At 39.9% G+C, this 16,666-nt stretch overlaps 1 protein-coding gene across 1 annotated transcript in view; it reads left to right on the plus strand.

Annotated features, from left to right (window-relative positions):
• ADGRD1 (adhesion G protein-coupled receptor D1) overlaps window positions 1–16,666 on the plus strand; it is a 243,246-nt gene that overhangs the window by 85,485 nt on the left and 141,095 nt on the right. The gene's annotated exons all lie outside the window — the stretch shown is intronic.

The raw sequence follows: 16,666 nt of genomic DNA on the forward strand, positions 1-16,666 counted from the left end.
TTTATAGTTTAAACTTCACTATAATTTCTCCAGATCTCTGCATTTGGTTTAAAGCCTGCAAGTATTTTTCAGGGTTCGCTCTGCCCACCCCCCTGGGCAAGTCAACTACAGAAATGTAAAAGTTTAAGAAAACTTCAGCAATGAGCAGCAGCCCTTCTCAACATTGCAGTGACTAGTGGTACCAGGCCGGTCTGCAGCTGGAATGTAGATTGCTGGGAGTGTTGGAAAACGAAGTGAATTTCCTCTGCAAAATGTTGCTGTTATCACTGTAGTTCAATCGATCAAACACCACCGAAACGTCATATCAGGTTACCTGTTTCCCGTTAGCACCTATGAAGAATACCTTCCAGGACAAAACTCTGGCAAATTTCTCTGATGGAGTGAACTAACCACCAAACACCCCAGAATTTTTTATTCTATTAATGTCTTTATTTTCTTTTTTTCCCCACGTGTCATAAAGTAACACCTCAGCCTTTGCCATTAGTCCTGCAGACCCTACGGATGTCCACACAGCTAGGGTAGTCAGCACAGGCAGATCTGATGCAAGGGTACAGGCCTAAAACATTGTTCTCAAAACCGCTAAGGCTGCAAATTTAACCTCTTTAATTGTTTGTTTCTAAACTACTTGTAACTTTTGTCCTCAAGAGCTTTATTTCTTCCCACCCAAAAATAAAAGGACATGTCAGCAAGCTTTGGATGTGTAATGAAAAAGGGTGGAAACGGTAGTCTGTTTTGGATTGAAATCCTTATACGTCATAATCTCCAGTTTTATTCCCCTTTATGGCTTGATAAAAATGTTAATAGGAGACTTCAGGAGGTCTTGGACTGGACTTTTTCAAGAGCACAATATCTGTGGAAGGCATTTGGAATTGATGCCATACAAGTGAATTGAGCTTTAGGTATAAAATCGATTTAAATTAAAAATACTTTTGCAATGCCTTTGTAGTAGAATATTAGTCAGGAATAAAATACTGTTAGTCTTTCTTGTATTTGGCTATTCTCTAAATATAACAGCCTCGCTAACATAATTACAAGTTTTGCACAGATGTTTTCCTTAGAATTACAGTGACTTTTCTCTGGTTATGGACATTGAAATAGTGCAGGATCTTTATGAGACTTCCTTAGCAATACTGGTTTCCCCTCTTCCCCTAATATTTAACAACCTTTGTCTTGCTGGAACAAAGAATTTCCATCTTTTGGGACTCCTTATTTGTTTAAAGTTAAGCGTGTGCATATGTCACTGAAGGATCAGAATCTAAGTATTTTCCATCCAGTTTATAGCAAAGCCATTTTCAGAACTGGCACCCTTACTGGGTAATGGTCAAGGTTTAAAGAGGAAACCTCTGTCAGCATCTCATTCATCCATATGGTCTTTCCAGAAAAGCCTTATGGTTCAAATTCTCAGAGATGAGACGGAAAACATGTGCTGTTACTCTTCTGGACTTGCCCTGTGAAAAAAAAAGACCTCCTCCCCCCCAACTTAATATTCCAGTGAGGTCAACCTAGAGCTTTTTTTCAGGCACTAAACCTGACTCGAAACAAATGAAAAACTAAACGTAATTTTTTTGCAGATGCTGTAGAGTGGAAATAACCCAGAGAAACAGGCCCTTTGTGGGGCTGTTAAGTTTATTGGAACTATTTGCCAAGAATGGCCAATGTGTAAGAGCAATCATTTAAATAAATGGAAAGTAGAAGCAGGTCTTCAAAAACAAATAAAAAAAAAATGTGCTGTATGCATCAGACTAAGGGATATGCAGAAATTAGGTGTTGCTCTTTTAAAGAAATAAACACCTAATAAAGCCATACACATGGGGTGGAAGTCTGTTTCCACTAGTACTTCTAAATGGTAGCTTTGTAGCGATGTAAATGGCTGTCTCAATGAGCCACACACCCTTTAGCTTGTCCTTGTCCTCCTTACACTATATATTACCCTCTCATTGCAGCCCAGGGGGTTAGCATCAAGAGTAGCAGCACAGACAGACCCGGACAGTGCCGTTGCCTACCTTGTGACTCTCTCTAACACCAGCTAGTCATGGGTTTCTAGCTGAATATCTTTCAGGGATGTAGACTGGGTGTACATATATGCATATACTGGGTGTGTGTGTCCGGTGAGGGGTTTTTGGCCTTCCTCAGGAGCAGGGCATTGGCTGAAGCCAGGGCTGGGGCCAGAGCCAGGGTTTTAGATCTCCATTCTGACACCACTGCCCCAAATTCTTGGGGGTCATTGACACTTGGTGTCTTCTGCAAAGGTGAAATGCCTCAGAATACATACAGCACCTATACATGTGATGGGCCTCTGTTCCGATGGGTGCTAATTAGCACACAATTAATTGCGTCTGCTGCAAGTCGTCTGCAGCATGCTAATTAGCATGCTCCAGCAGCCTCCACGTCACGTGCGTTCAGTGTCTCTACGTTTAAAAATGTCGGCAGGGGTGCTTTAACTAAACTTCATCGGACAAGCTTTAGTTAAGGTACCCCTGCCACCATGGTGAAGCACGGGGCGCTGAATACACGTGATGCTGCCGCTCAGAGGCACCACCCTGGAGCACGTGTATAGTCGCCTATATATAGAGCACAGTGTCTGTTCCTGTCCAGCCTGATAACCAAAGACCGGAAGGCATCTGATCCCTTGCAAAGAGAGAAATTGCTGAGAGCATTTCCCACATGAACTTCGAAGGGGGAATATGTAAAAAGGCAGAAAGTACCCCTAAGTAATACCAATTGCAACAGAAATAAGGATGAATCGTTTTGTGGCAAGGATGGTCTGTGGATCTTTAGTGATGTGCCAGAACAGTAGGTGTGAGCCAAAGATAGGGAGTCCCTTTTAATTTTGCTATACCGATGTGTTCGTGTCAGTTAAAGGTATATGCAGAGGGCCCTGTAATGCTGCCAGTTAGGGTCTATCGGTTACCATTATATATTTTTCACCTTCATTAAAACCTTGCAAAATACAGTGTTCATGGTCTTGGCCAGTATAAACTGGCATCGCTTCACTACTGTCAGTGGGCTACATTGATTTATGCCAGCTGTGGATCCATCCTAATATTTTTTTAGGCCCTTTTCCAAGAGAAATTACTATATGAGCTTTGCTGAAACCTGGCAGCGCTTTATTTACCACCCCCTGCCTCTCCTTTTCTAATGGCTCTAGTTCGTATAAACTTAAACTAGATGTTGATCTAGTTTAGCGAACAGGATCCAGTCAGACTCTACCGCCTCCACAGGAGGGCTCTTCTTCATGGTAGTGCCTCACACTTTCACAGGCATATTAAAATGCCAGTGTGAATACTTAAGAGTTCACATGCCTCTGAGTACATCTACATTGTGTTGCTAGCACATCCCAGCAGGTATGCTCTCACTCACATGCTCCAAATATGAAAATGTGCGAGTGAAGCCACTCTGGGGGTGTCTTCAAGAGCTGCTCACAGGCATATTTTGAGAGTGACTGTGAGGGACACCCCCAGGACAGCTCTGCTGGTATGTTAATGGGTTTTGCACATATAAGCGGGTGCGGCATGGCACACTGGGCTTAGTGTGGAGAGAACCATTGATACCTGGCAGTGGCACTAGGGATTACAAGGTGCTCACACCTGATTGACTGCTTTTAACCATGATAACTCAAGCCTCTGTCCATTCAGTCTTGCTTTTGCTTTCTCTTGGCTATGGTTGGAGACAGATGGCAGTTTCTTCCTTCTCCTGCCTGATAGGGAATCCCCATCCATGTCTCAGTTACCTCCTTTCATGGAAAATACACTAGTTCTGGACACTATTCCCTGGTAAACCCACACTTAGGTGTCCACAAGTTTGTCTCCTGCTGGCAGAGCATGGCATGGGTCTGGAGAATACAGAAGGCTTTATTAGGTCTTCTGGTTGGAGAGCCCTGGTGAAAAAGGAGCCCTGATTGCTTTGATCTGGCTTTATAAAACAAAATTCATTACAATGGAGTGTAACATGAACTCTCTCTGATCATAGGTTTTGTGGACCACCCACTGTGGCTGGATAGTCATCTGGATTTTTAGGCAATGGGAAAAAGAATCAGATGGGCTAAAACACCTGGAAAAAAGCCCCCGGATAATTATTTTAAATATCATATTGTTTTCAGCTTTTCTGGCCATTCTAGTGATAACAAAAGATCATTTCAAAAGCCTATAGGATTTTCAGGTTTTCACTGATTCAGACACTGCAGGATGTTTCCAAGATGATAGGGCCCAGGAGGCCTTTGACTGAATGTGTGATTCTGACAATGTAATGTTTTTTATTAGCTTAGGAAGGACAGGGAAGAGAGGAGTACTGGAAATTCAAAGCTAGAAAAGTAACAGGGAGAATGAAGCCTGAATTATGGACTAGAAGCACGAGTCATAAATATACTGGGGCTTAGTAGTTTCTCTCTGAGGGCATATGAAACTAATTACTCTTCAAATCTGCATAAAATATCTTTCACTTGCTTGGTAGTTATATGTATTGGTGACTTCATCAGTTTGGACGGACAGATAACAATGATGGCAATTTTCTGCTCTGGGTAAGAAGCTCCACAGCACTCATGGAGCCCTTCTGTTGGCACTCTGCATTATGTCAGCTGGAACAGAGGAGTCCCATAAGAGGGTCCTGGGACATCACTGAAAGTGTCTTGGCTGGCAGTGATTTGAATTGATACAGCGTTTGAGGTTGTACTTTTGCTCTGCTTGTTGAACTGCTGTTGATTCCAATCCAAAGGTGTTTCTGAGTTTTTTTTTATCAAGATGTCAGGGCTGGCAGTTATATAAGATGTGCATCCGTGCCAAATGGACTCCCATGAGAATGGCGAGACATCCACTACCCTCACTCTCATTTTGGGTAAGAAAACTTCAATCTCAGTAGCTGTGGCAAAAGTTCACAAAATGCTAATCGCTCTTTTCAGTTGGGTACAATGAGCTTTTTAGGTGAGGAGAACCCATCTCTGTTCCCTGAATGTACTGTCATGGCAGCAACAAAGCTAAGCTCCAGGAGTTGGATTGACCAGCATTGCCGTGAAGCTGTTAGGGGCCCAGCATAAGGAAAAAAAATGGAAATATTAGCAAATAAAGATGTCAGTTGTTCAATCAGTCATATATTCACTTGTGGCAGAACAGAACACAATCTGTTTCATGCATTAAACGGCCTGTTCCCAAGGTACCTCATTCATTTGTTTATAACACAGAACACATCTGTGGAACTGTACTGGCCCCTGGATAGCATGATTTCATCAAGAGTGGTGGAGGAAGGCCAAATGGGTGCTTTTATTTTGCATTAAGCCTGGGACTTTTATCTTGCAAATCAGTTCATTCAGCTCTCCCAAGCAAGGCATTTTGATAGGCTGTGGTAGTTCTTCAAAGTATCGTATTAAATGCTCCTCATATTTAACACAGCCAGACACTTTCAATTATAACTGCACCTGCCGTTAAAACAAAAAACCAAATGGGCTTTGAATGACAAGACAAGATGTTACTTAAAAGAACAATAGCCTGTCACGTACAAAGTATATGAGTCTCTTTTATATTTTTCCATGCTCTAAAATTAGCCTTTTCTTGATGGCTCATGTAATTGAATTATAAACAACTTTTTTCTTGGAAATGTTTTTATGCGAGTAGGGTTGTTTGATTACATTAAAATGATTTGCTAAGTCAGGAATACAGATATATGATGTTAAGAATAAGTATTTCCATGAAAACATGTGCATAGTTTTTTGTAGAGATGGATGATTTACTTTGTGTGTAATGACTTTCATTTCAGCTTGTTAACAGTTTAGCAACTCTATGTTACATAATGCCATATGTGTGCCTCATGTAGGTATGCTGTTTAAAGGTACAAAAGACATGGGACCTGATTCTCCATGATCCCGCCTCTTGGGCAGCCATTTTTATAAATGTGTAGAAGAGATGTTGGATTCCGATTCGTTAAACTTTAACAGTCGTACAAATGGTGGCACATGGTTTGTGCTCAGAGCTTGCTTAGCCCAGTCGTAACATCTGTGGCAGGCTATGGGTGAGTTGACTAGCCCTTTACAGAGCTGTGCTAATTAGCCATCCCAACTGCCACACGGATGAGGCTATGCTGCTTCTCCTTTAGGAGGCTGTCTGCCTACAGCTGTACAGTTTGCTTGAAGGCCTCGCTGGCAGAGATGGGTACCGTAGCTTTAGTTTCTCTGTCCCTTCATTCCACATCTGTAAAGTGTGGATAATATGACTTCCCTGCCTCCTGGAAGTGTTGCGAAGATAAATACATTAAAGACTGACAGGGGTGTTGGTTGGACCATGTTGGTCTAAGGACATAGGCAGAGAAGGTCTTTTGGGCCTGATATCTTTTATTAGACCAACTCAAATAGTTGGAAAATTCTTCTTTGCAAGCTTTCAGGTATAAACACCCTTCTTCAGGCAGAGGAAGTGGCCACAGTTGTTTTGTGCTCTTCCACCGGAGCACCATAGTTTTCTGGTCACTGATAACCTTCATGGACATTAACTAGAACATGGGAAACTATTTACAGCAAGTGTTATTTGCTGAGACTCTGCCTATTTTTGAGTTATGAAATGTCCATGATAATAGAGAAATGTTAAATATTTCTTTAAAGAAAGGCCAATGAAATATCCAGGGATATTATTTGCGAGCAGTGACTTTGGAAAAAAGTAATACGAAAGTTTGCCGCAGTGCATAAAATTTTAGGTTGGGGCACTTGCTGGTGATTGGCCATATGACAAACGCAGCCTAATGCGAGTGGATAGACTTGATAAAATAGATGGCAGCGCTAGTTGTCATTTCCCAACAGCTTGATGTTACTGTCGTGGTTTGGGGTTAAGCAGAAAATAATTTGCCTTAGAGACAAGCCAGTTAGTTTCTACGGGTGCTTGTACACGTGATGGGGGTTTAGTCCTGAGGGTTGTATTCTGTGCCCCCTAAATTGAAATGTTGGGTTTTTAATTGAAACCCACTATTTCAATTTAGGGGTTTCCATCATTGTTATGGTGAGGGGCCTGACCCTTATTTTTCTTTACAGTGGAGCCTCTCCCTTTCATGGGAGAGGTGGGCAGGCTCCGCCACGGGGGTGGGCGGGGGGCAGATTCAGGCATCAGCTGAAGGCAGAAGCAGTGAGGAGCCCAATCCTTTTTTTCTGAGGACCCTGCCTGCCTCTCCTGCGGCCAGGGGCAAGCTGACTAATAGCTGCAATGCATCATTGCAAACTAAACTACATCAGGATGTTTAATTTGCAATGATGCAAACTCATTTTAAACCCCCCAAACTCTAATATGTTGACAGTGTGCCACCATTAAGCCACACAAAGTGACATTTTTGTCACATGTACGTGGTAACGGTGTCACGTGTACAAGAGCCCTACAGTAACAACCTGCCTTACCTTCTAGGTAAGGATTAAATAGAAACCCCCTCTAATTTTTCTCTGAGGGAGCAGTTCCATTTCTATATGCTCTGTCTGATTCAAACCCCATTGAAATGAAAGGAGTTTTTTATGGACTTCATTAGGCTTTGCCTTAGATATACAATCACTGATCTGACCTCCGGACCAGAAGCTGAGATGAAGGAAACAGTACGGAGAATTCATTTGGGTGGAGTTTAGGGCAGAAGGCTAGACAGGAGATAAGACCACAAGGTCAGGCCAGAGTGGTCTGAAGGAGAACACAGAAAGTTGGGCAATGACTGAAGATGGGCAAATTAGCGTGAAAATTATTTTTCTGTGTACACTGTGAATCCTGTACAAATCGGCTGGTACAGATGCTAACTTTTCCCAAAAGAATGGGCGTTGGTATCCAGTATTTCATCTGGGGCCTTGAATGCTGTGTATGTTAAGCAACAGAATCCAGATCCAGCCTTAAAAATTGGAGGAACTGTACTTCTGTTTGAGCTAGCAGTGTCCCCCACCAGCTCCGTTAGCCCAGGAGATACCAGGATGCTCTCCATTTACCTTCATTTACTGATTATGAGACCTTGATAACTTGTACCAAAACACAGCGAGTCAACAGCGAATGTATGGCATTAATTCACAAGGGCTGGTTTCCTTTTAAGAAACTGAATTGTTATATAATCCTCCTTTAAAAATTATCCAAGAAATTCAGAGAGCCTGGTTGGTATCCAGCCCTGACTGAAGTGTGAAATTAGCTGATTTGCAGACCAGCTCCAATAAATTTCAGGTTACGTAAAAAGACATATCTGGTGCTTGGGAGATGCTCAGGCTTCCTATTCACCACCAAGTTTTGCTGGCATTGCTATGTCAGTTAGGTGTATGAAAAAATCACACACCTAATGTACAAACAACGCAGGCAAATCTGTTTGCGTAGACACAGGCATACCAGCCCAAGAACATTTTTTCCCCTACTTGGCAACTTTTATGGTATAACTATATTGATAGAGCCTTTCTAGTATAGACTAGGCCTCAAACTAAAATGGACATTCGTACTTATTGCAGTACTTCAGGTTCCTAGGTCCAGGGTGCAATATGTTCAAATATAAGAAATCTCCTATTTTGACCTTTTGGGGATTATATGTATAGCTTAACTGACATCCTCTTTTTAGATTGCTCTGCTCAGAAGTGGAATTTAAACTAAAAGGAGCTGTTTTTTGAAATGAGAACTAAAAGATTTTCAGCTGTCCTGCTGTCACTTTTAGTCTTTCAGTCTCCACAGGGTTGTTTGTGCTCGGTGACTTTGGATAAGAGTGAAACAGGATGAACAAATGCCAGTTGTTTGATTTAATTAAATGAAACAAGAGATTTTTTCATGTAGCTTTATAGGGAGTTCCACACATCAGATCCTGATTATTAGCTTGATCCATCTCATGCTAACGTCTTACGATAATCTTTCTGCTTGATTTAGTGAACACTGGTCCAAGCCCTAAATCAACTATGAGCATGATCCTGCACAAAGACTCAGCACTTCTAACTTGCACTTGACGCAAATGGGAGTTGTCAGGAGAAACACAATATCTGTTGACCTTGATGCAATGGCTTTATCTAAACTAATATATTTGGTACACAAATCTCCTGGGTGGTGGCTACAGTAGGATTCACACAGTTGCCAATTCTGTAACAGCTGCACTGATAATGGTAAACTGGTAAAAGCTATATTATTGACTGTATAACCAGAGTAACTTCCCGGCACTCCAGACAAGGCCAATGCCAAATCCAGGATTTACTTTATTACGTGATTTTTCTTTGCCAGTTTATTCACCCAAAAACAGCTTCAAGTTGATATGGTGAATAAATAGTTTGGGCCAAAAAAGAGGGTGAAAAAATGGAATAAGTTGAAGCATTTTGCTTCAAAATTTTGAAAATGAAATAGTTGATTATTTTTTCTTTTGAAATAACACCAAATTTGCCTAAATTTATATTCAATAAAAAGGAAAATGAAAAAAGGAACCAAAAATGAAATATTTCCTTTGTCCTGAAATGTGTGGGGTCTTTAATTTCTTCAGTACAACCAATATTTTTCATTTTGGGGGGGACCTAAAGAAAATTGTTTCTCGAAACTTGGTTTGGGCAACAAACTGAAAAATCATAGTTGTATAGCTCCAGCTACCAGATGTTCTTTGCAAGAGCTGCTAGTTTTAAATCTCTTCTCCCATCAGTGATATTGTGTTAGTTCTTATTGTTAGAAATAAAAAAGTGGCTGATTTTTTCTGTGGCAAACTTCCTGATATGGCTCGTACCATGGTGCACAGTATGATTAGGATGTCCCTCAAGGTTACGCGTGTTGTCTTTTATGTGATCTGTTTTTCTTTTTGCCAGACTGAATTTAATCTTGCACTTAGGGCAACTGGTTTAATGAGCAGGCCGGTCTCCTTACCATTTGTCTTTGTCTCTGTTTTTCATTATCCAGCCTGCTTCAATGCATGTGTGTGGTGGTGGGGGGAGAAGGGAGAGGGTAAATGAAGCTGACAGTGCTTCATTTATTCAGAGTACTGTATATGGTAGTAGTCATTGCTAATAGCTCAGTAGGCATCTATAAATCATATTTTATTTTTTTAAAATATACCCTAGGTATAAAACTAGTTTCTGTAACAACAAGGACATAATAATTGCTTGAAATATTTAAGACAGGTTATAGAAATAATATGCAAACATGGTGAGGGTTGAGAAGATAAACTCTATCTACAGTCTGTGTATAATCCTATGGCAGCAAATGTAGTGAATTTGGAGCGGTATAGACTCTGTAGCTTATCTACACTGGAGCATTTGCCCAGAATGGCATTAATACTCATTTGATATCACATACAAATTTAACACCTGATTACATATCAACAAAAACATGCTACCACAGCTGGAATGAACAATTAAATAGGCCTAGCATTCATTACAATATCAGTTTCTCCAGGGTGCAAGAGAATATGATGAAACAAGAAGGATATAGCAGTGATCCGCATGGTGGGAGAATCCCTGAGGAATTTTTAGGAGAACCAAGTGATTTAAAAGAAATAAGTTTGTCATAATCAATCCCTACTAACTCAAAAGGGACTACAAAGACTACCAGATGAATTGGCTATGTTAAATGCCATCTGTGTAAAATCATAGTTTGGATAGGCCTGTGTAAGTAATAGAATGGATGAATGACAGAGGATAGTGAGTCAGATTGGAGGACAGATGTACAAAGGGCAAAATGTTGTGATAAAATACACAATGGAGAAATGAAACATTTAGGAGACAGCACTTGTGTGTCAACCTGCTCATGCTGAGCTGTGTCCCTGGAGTTTGCCCTGCCCTGCAGGTGTAAACCTCTTCCTGGGTACTATTATTTGTATATGGCCTTTAAGCAGTGTGCGCCTTTGTTTAGAAACGAAAAAGCCTTTAGTATTTGATCCCCAAATCGGAGTGAGGCCTACTGGGGCACCAACATGGGAATGCGGAATATATGTGAAAAAAAGATTCGGAAGATCCAGTGGTGTTTGCAGTGAGAAGCAAGGTTATCGGAGACTTTGAGAGCAGATTGGAGAGGATAGGAAGTTCATTACCAAGCACATGGTTAGGATGTGGGAGGAGAACGAATTAACTGTACAGGGATGTGTTGGAGATCCATGGAAAGGATCAAGGGGCAGGGGTTGAAATGGGGAACTGAAGAGAAGTGATGGGCCACTTTTGTCTTCTTGAGGTTATCCCAGTGATGTTTTCATAGGACTGGTTTTGGTCCGGCCTCTGTTGTACTTTAGAGACGGACTGATGTCAGTGATGTTAGTCACAACAGCCAAAGTAAAAACAGAGCCAGGACGTTTTGGGACTTGCCCACGTTTTCTTTACTCCCCTCTCTGATACTCACGTGTGATTCCTGAACTACTCCTGGGACATAGGTCATTCTCCACCTTTAATTAGCTTTGTAAATAGTCTTTCTGATTTCATTTAGTGGCATAACCTGATGACACTTTTTTTGGGTGTTTTTTTCCAAACTGTGATTTGCCATTGCGATCTCTGCTACCTCAGCACAAACTGGCTATCCCGCAGATTTTACGTACTTAATGGGACATACGTTCAGCAGGTCATGAGCCTTTAATTCTGTGTTTTAAACCCACCAGTGCGCCCATTTAATCCACATTTATTAGAAAATAAGGGAGCTGAAAGCCTAGAGTGGTAGTTTGTTAATACAACAGCTGTCATCATTAGCTGCCCTGTGACAGGTTCTTTTTTTTTTATAGTTATTCATGTAACCATAGGTTTTTTTGTTCACTGCATCTGAATGATCACCAGCCTTATTCCTCTACATGAAAGAGGTGACTGAATTAATCTATTATAATTATCATCCTGTTTTACTCCTTCCCACCTCCTCTAAGACCTTAGAACAGATTATGCATGGACAGTTGTATAATTATAACAAGTCTAGTAAAATCCTGCAGGGTTGTCAAGCCGTCGTTTAACCTTTGTTTTGTAGCTGTTGCATTCCTAAAGGTCACCAGGGAGCTAATAAACTGTGTAGCTTTAAATCCCAAATAACTGTCTTCACAGTACACGTTTTTCTGTCCTAAGGACAATGTAAAGGAAATACTTTTAACCATTGGCAGAATGTTCCATTTTATGTAACCTACCGTATTTGTGTTATTATGCTGGCATTTCCAAAGAGAGTTGACTGGTTCCCTTGGGATACCAGGAAGGGATCCTGGATTAATAAGCTATCATCTCTTTTTCAAAAGGACTGGCAATGATGCATTGCTTTTCTGCTGGGTTATGGGGCTGGTGTTCCACAAAGCTGAATGGAAATTGGACCACCAACTCTTGCAGACTCCTTTGAAAAACCTACCTACTACCATCTTGAGATCTGATCCAATCACGCCAGTAGATATCCAGCCAGCACTGAAGCTAGAAAAGCTATTTGCAACTGGGGAAGCTTATCACCATTTGAAAAAGAGAAAATCTGAACTGGTGCAAACAGAGGCTTGCAGCAGTTTATCAAGTCCACTCCAGGGATTTGGGCTGGGATAGCTATACCAATAGCTGAGGTCAAGGCAAAATCTAATTGTAAACATAGCCTTGGATACAACTGAGGAAACCCTGGTTAGAATGTCACTTAATTAATCTATGTAATTAATAGGCATAAACATCCACTCCCTACCTCTAATAAGTAATTGTTGGATATTTTATGTGCCTTATTATTTGCTTCAGAAAATTTTAGATTAGTCTAATGATTCATGTGGAATGAAAAATGAATAGCTCTCAAATAAAAAGAGCTGTGCTTTCTAATATGAACCCTGCTTCTTGAATCTCTTTAAAAGTGCCATTTATGGATTGATTATAGTTCAGCTATTCTAATGGAAAACATTTGAATTACTATAAATATAATCTTTTTATTTATAGCATTTGTCATTCACCTGCAGCTATAGTTTAATTAAGCATAATAACAGAAATCTCACAGGCCCCATTTCAGGAGAGCACTGAAACATGTGTAGCTTCAAGCACATGCTTCAGGACTTTGCTAAACTGGAGCTCTACAGTTTTGGGTCCTAATTTAGGGGTTAGGCAAATGAACTAGTTACCATGAACTAAAAGGAGAGGAGGATTTGCTATACGTCAGCTGTTCCACAGCATGCACACATTTTCCTGTGGAAAATTGAAAAGCAAATTGTGATAGCTGTCTGTCTTTCATTAAGGAATGAGGATACCAATGTACATGCTGGCACTTTTTCTAGAATTGCTGATGTCAGTAAATGCACAACTCTCTTTTGCATCATGATAACTTGCTGTCTGCCTATACTTCTATACTCAGGAGTAACTCTACTTACACCAATAGAGTTACACATGGATGACGAGGGTCAAACCTCTCTGATTTCATTTCAGCCATATCAGGGTCTTGCAGCAGGTGCCAGCAGCAGGTCGATGCCCAAGGTCATGTTGTGAAGCTTACTTTTTGAACAAAGCCAGCATAAGCTCTACGAGTTGAGGGATATCTTGCCCTGGCCCTCTACACAGAGTGAATGTCACCCTTAATAAATGGGTTTTTCAAACAGCATTTGGCCACATGCTTTCCTAGCTCCCAAACCATTTGCTATAGCCACAACGGCATGCTCCCTTAGTCAGTCTTGTGGCACACTACTGGGAAGACGCTAGCTCTGTCACAGTGGAGGCTGCTGTGAAAGTCTGGATGCAAATTTTTACTCCATTTCATTTTTTGAACAACACAGGTCATCTACCCAAACTACCATGTCTACCGACTACCGTGGCAATTCAGTTCTCATCTTCTTGCCCTAATTCGGAGGGCTCTGGCCAGTGCTTCAGGTTATTGTAACCAGATCCGTGTAATGTTCTATTTTATGAAATCCCCCATGGAGTTCAGTACACATTGTACAAAACACTGTAGCTAGTACTCTAACCCAGTAGAGATGCCTTTCCAGCTTATTATTGCATTGGCCAGCACTGGCTTTAAATTAAAATTTGTGTTGTGCTCACATAACCCTTTCAGCATAAAAGAAAAAAACCCCCCATGTATTTTTGTCTTCTCATTCTTTGCATTTTGAGTCATGTCTCATGATCTAGTGAAGTAGCCTTCTTGATAGTTCCAATTGCACCAGACCTTTGAGTTTATTCCAGTGCTTTTATTTGTCAAGCTTATTGGATATGGCATTTATCTGGAATTCCTTTCTGCTCCGATTTATGAGGCTAATTGGATTTCATTTATCTTGCTGTTTAAAATAAATTAAGACCAGGATGTTTCCCCCCCTTTGCTATCACTCAGTTCCCTATTATTTTTCTATAAAGATTAAAGTATTGCCATCGGGTACTTAGCATATAAAATGCCATGTAAGTATGGGATGGTGTTATGAAGGATTCTGTTCATCCAAGTAGTTTTAGGGTCCTCTTCAGTTCAAAGCTATTAAGGATTTTACCCTTACAACATACCTAACAGCAGGACAGGGAAATATATACACCAAAAAACACAAAGCCCAGGGGAACTTCTCCATGGTTGCAGGAAAAAAAAAAAAAAAATTGATGGATTTACAGGGAGCTGGCCCTGATCTAAGCAAAAAAGTAAGGCACACACAATATCCAGCAATTACTTATTAGAGGTAGGGAGTGGATGTTTATGCCTATTAATTAAATAGATTAATTAAGTAACATTCTGACAAGGTTTCCTCGGTTATATCCAAGGCTGTGTTTACAATGAGATTTTGCCTTAAAAGGTAGAAATCTTTCTTTTTTTTCTTTTTTAGTTAGATAATTTAGTTTTATATGTCATGTTGATATGATTAAATGCATGCAGGACTTCTGCTAGGAAAGCATCTGTTTACACCAAAGCATTTTGGTTGAAAAAATAATCATATTGTAGTGAGCCAAAATACACCGAGGGGAGAAAAAAGCTGATTCAGCACTAACTGCCTTATAAAAAGCCAGGGAAGGTATAAAAAAAGATATATAGAGAAAAACCCAAAGCAAACAAAACTTTTGGGCACCAAGTTAAATTATAAGGGTAGAGTTTAAACACAACTTTTCAAGAAAGCCTTTGAAGTTTTGTGGAGTAGGGTTACTTTTACTACCCTGAAGGACTGATTATAAAAATAAAGCTTTGGGGAAAACTGAATAAAATGTATTTAAATATGAACTGACCCAAACTTTTACCTTAGATCCGAAACAGAACCTGAAATTGCCAAGCAGAACCTAACATTTTAATGAGGTTCAGAAAGGTTTGGTTAACTCAAATAGCCCTGCACTTCTTGATGTGGAATAGTTCTGAACATAAATACCATGAAACAAGCTATTCATGTGGCTTTTCTGGTTCTTTCCAAACCAGACGGCATGTGGGATCTCATGCAAGTGTCACATCTCATGAATCTGACAATGACGGGTTATGGGCCAAATACTTCAGAAACTAGTTTGGGGGCACCGTTCCAAATTTCTGAGCTTCTTCAAATTAGAATCAGAGAAAGTAGAGCTGAATATGTACATCGTCCTGCCAAAGAGACACTTTTTATTACTTCTATTCATCATCATCATCATCATGATTATCTTATTAATAATTATTTGTCCACTCCAGTTTTAAATGTGCCCAGGGATACTCAGGCAAAATAACTCCTTTATTTAAATTCTAAAGCAGGTCAAAAGCTTCTCAATACAATAGTTTTCTACTGCATGAGCTACAGTGGAATGTGTAATTGGGAAACATTATAACAACAGTGAAATAATATTTCCCAATTATATATTTCATTTAAATTTTAGAATAAAGAAACCCCCATTGCATATAATATTTTTGAAAAAGTTCATTTTTTATTGCATAATGTTGCCAATATTATGAAGCTGAAACAATAAAGTCAAAATGTTTTGCCCTTATGCCAACGTACTTAATTCCAAGATTTTGTGAAAAATTCTGAAATGCATTTGTTATACAATGCTTTGTTACATTTGGGAATGAAATTAACTTTTCACATGTCAGCATTTCCCATAAAATGCCAATCTGATTTTTGACCATGTTTTGAGTTCTATTATTTTAAAACCTAATTTGTTGATATCTTCTTGCTAATGAGGATCCAAGAACCTTTTCAGTACCATAAGCAAGTAATATAGTATTGCCGTCTCTTTCTATTACATAATTTTCCTTTTTGTATAACCTGAAATTATGATTTTCTTTGCAGCATTACTTGTTGCAATCTTGAATTGAATTAGGTTCCTGCTGCACCCCCAAATCTGAATGTTTTCCAATTTCTGTTGAATCATGGATTATTGTCACTTAAGCTCCTTTCAAATTCAACCAAAAATAAAGTATAAATATTATAGGCCTCATATCTAAATTGAAATCATTTGGTGAGAAGGAAAAAAAACACATCACAAAATCTAAATTGTGATTTTTGACTGCACATTTATGCTGGGTTATAAAAACACATCTTACAGCCACTGGCTTTCCAAATCTTGACTTCGGGCATTCAAAGTAAGCAGGCATTGTACAGGTAATCTTCCCAAGGAACAGATAGGCACAGTATAGCTTCATCCTCTCTTACACCCTACATAACAATTAGCGCCTGATTAATGGTGCTGGCAAATTATGAGTACATTTACCAAAAATAAGGTTCATCTATTGTCCTGAAACTATATATTAATTTCAGTCAAAGTTGACAGACAGGTTTCCATTGGAAAGAATATTTTTGAAACTTTTGAAGCATGAGGGTGATGAAGTGGGAGAAGGTAACTGTTCACTGTCATCTTTTTTGCAGTAGGTCAGGGGCTAGAGTACTGAAACAGCTAGTA

The sequence above is a fragment of the Alligator mississippiensis genome, chromosome 10, assembly GCF_030867095.1.
Source record: "Alligator mississippiensis isolate rAllMis1 chromosome 10, rAllMis1, whole genome shotgun sequence".
NCBI classification, from domain to species: Eukaryota; Metazoa; Chordata; order Crocodylia; family Alligatoridae; genus Alligator; species Alligator mississippiensis.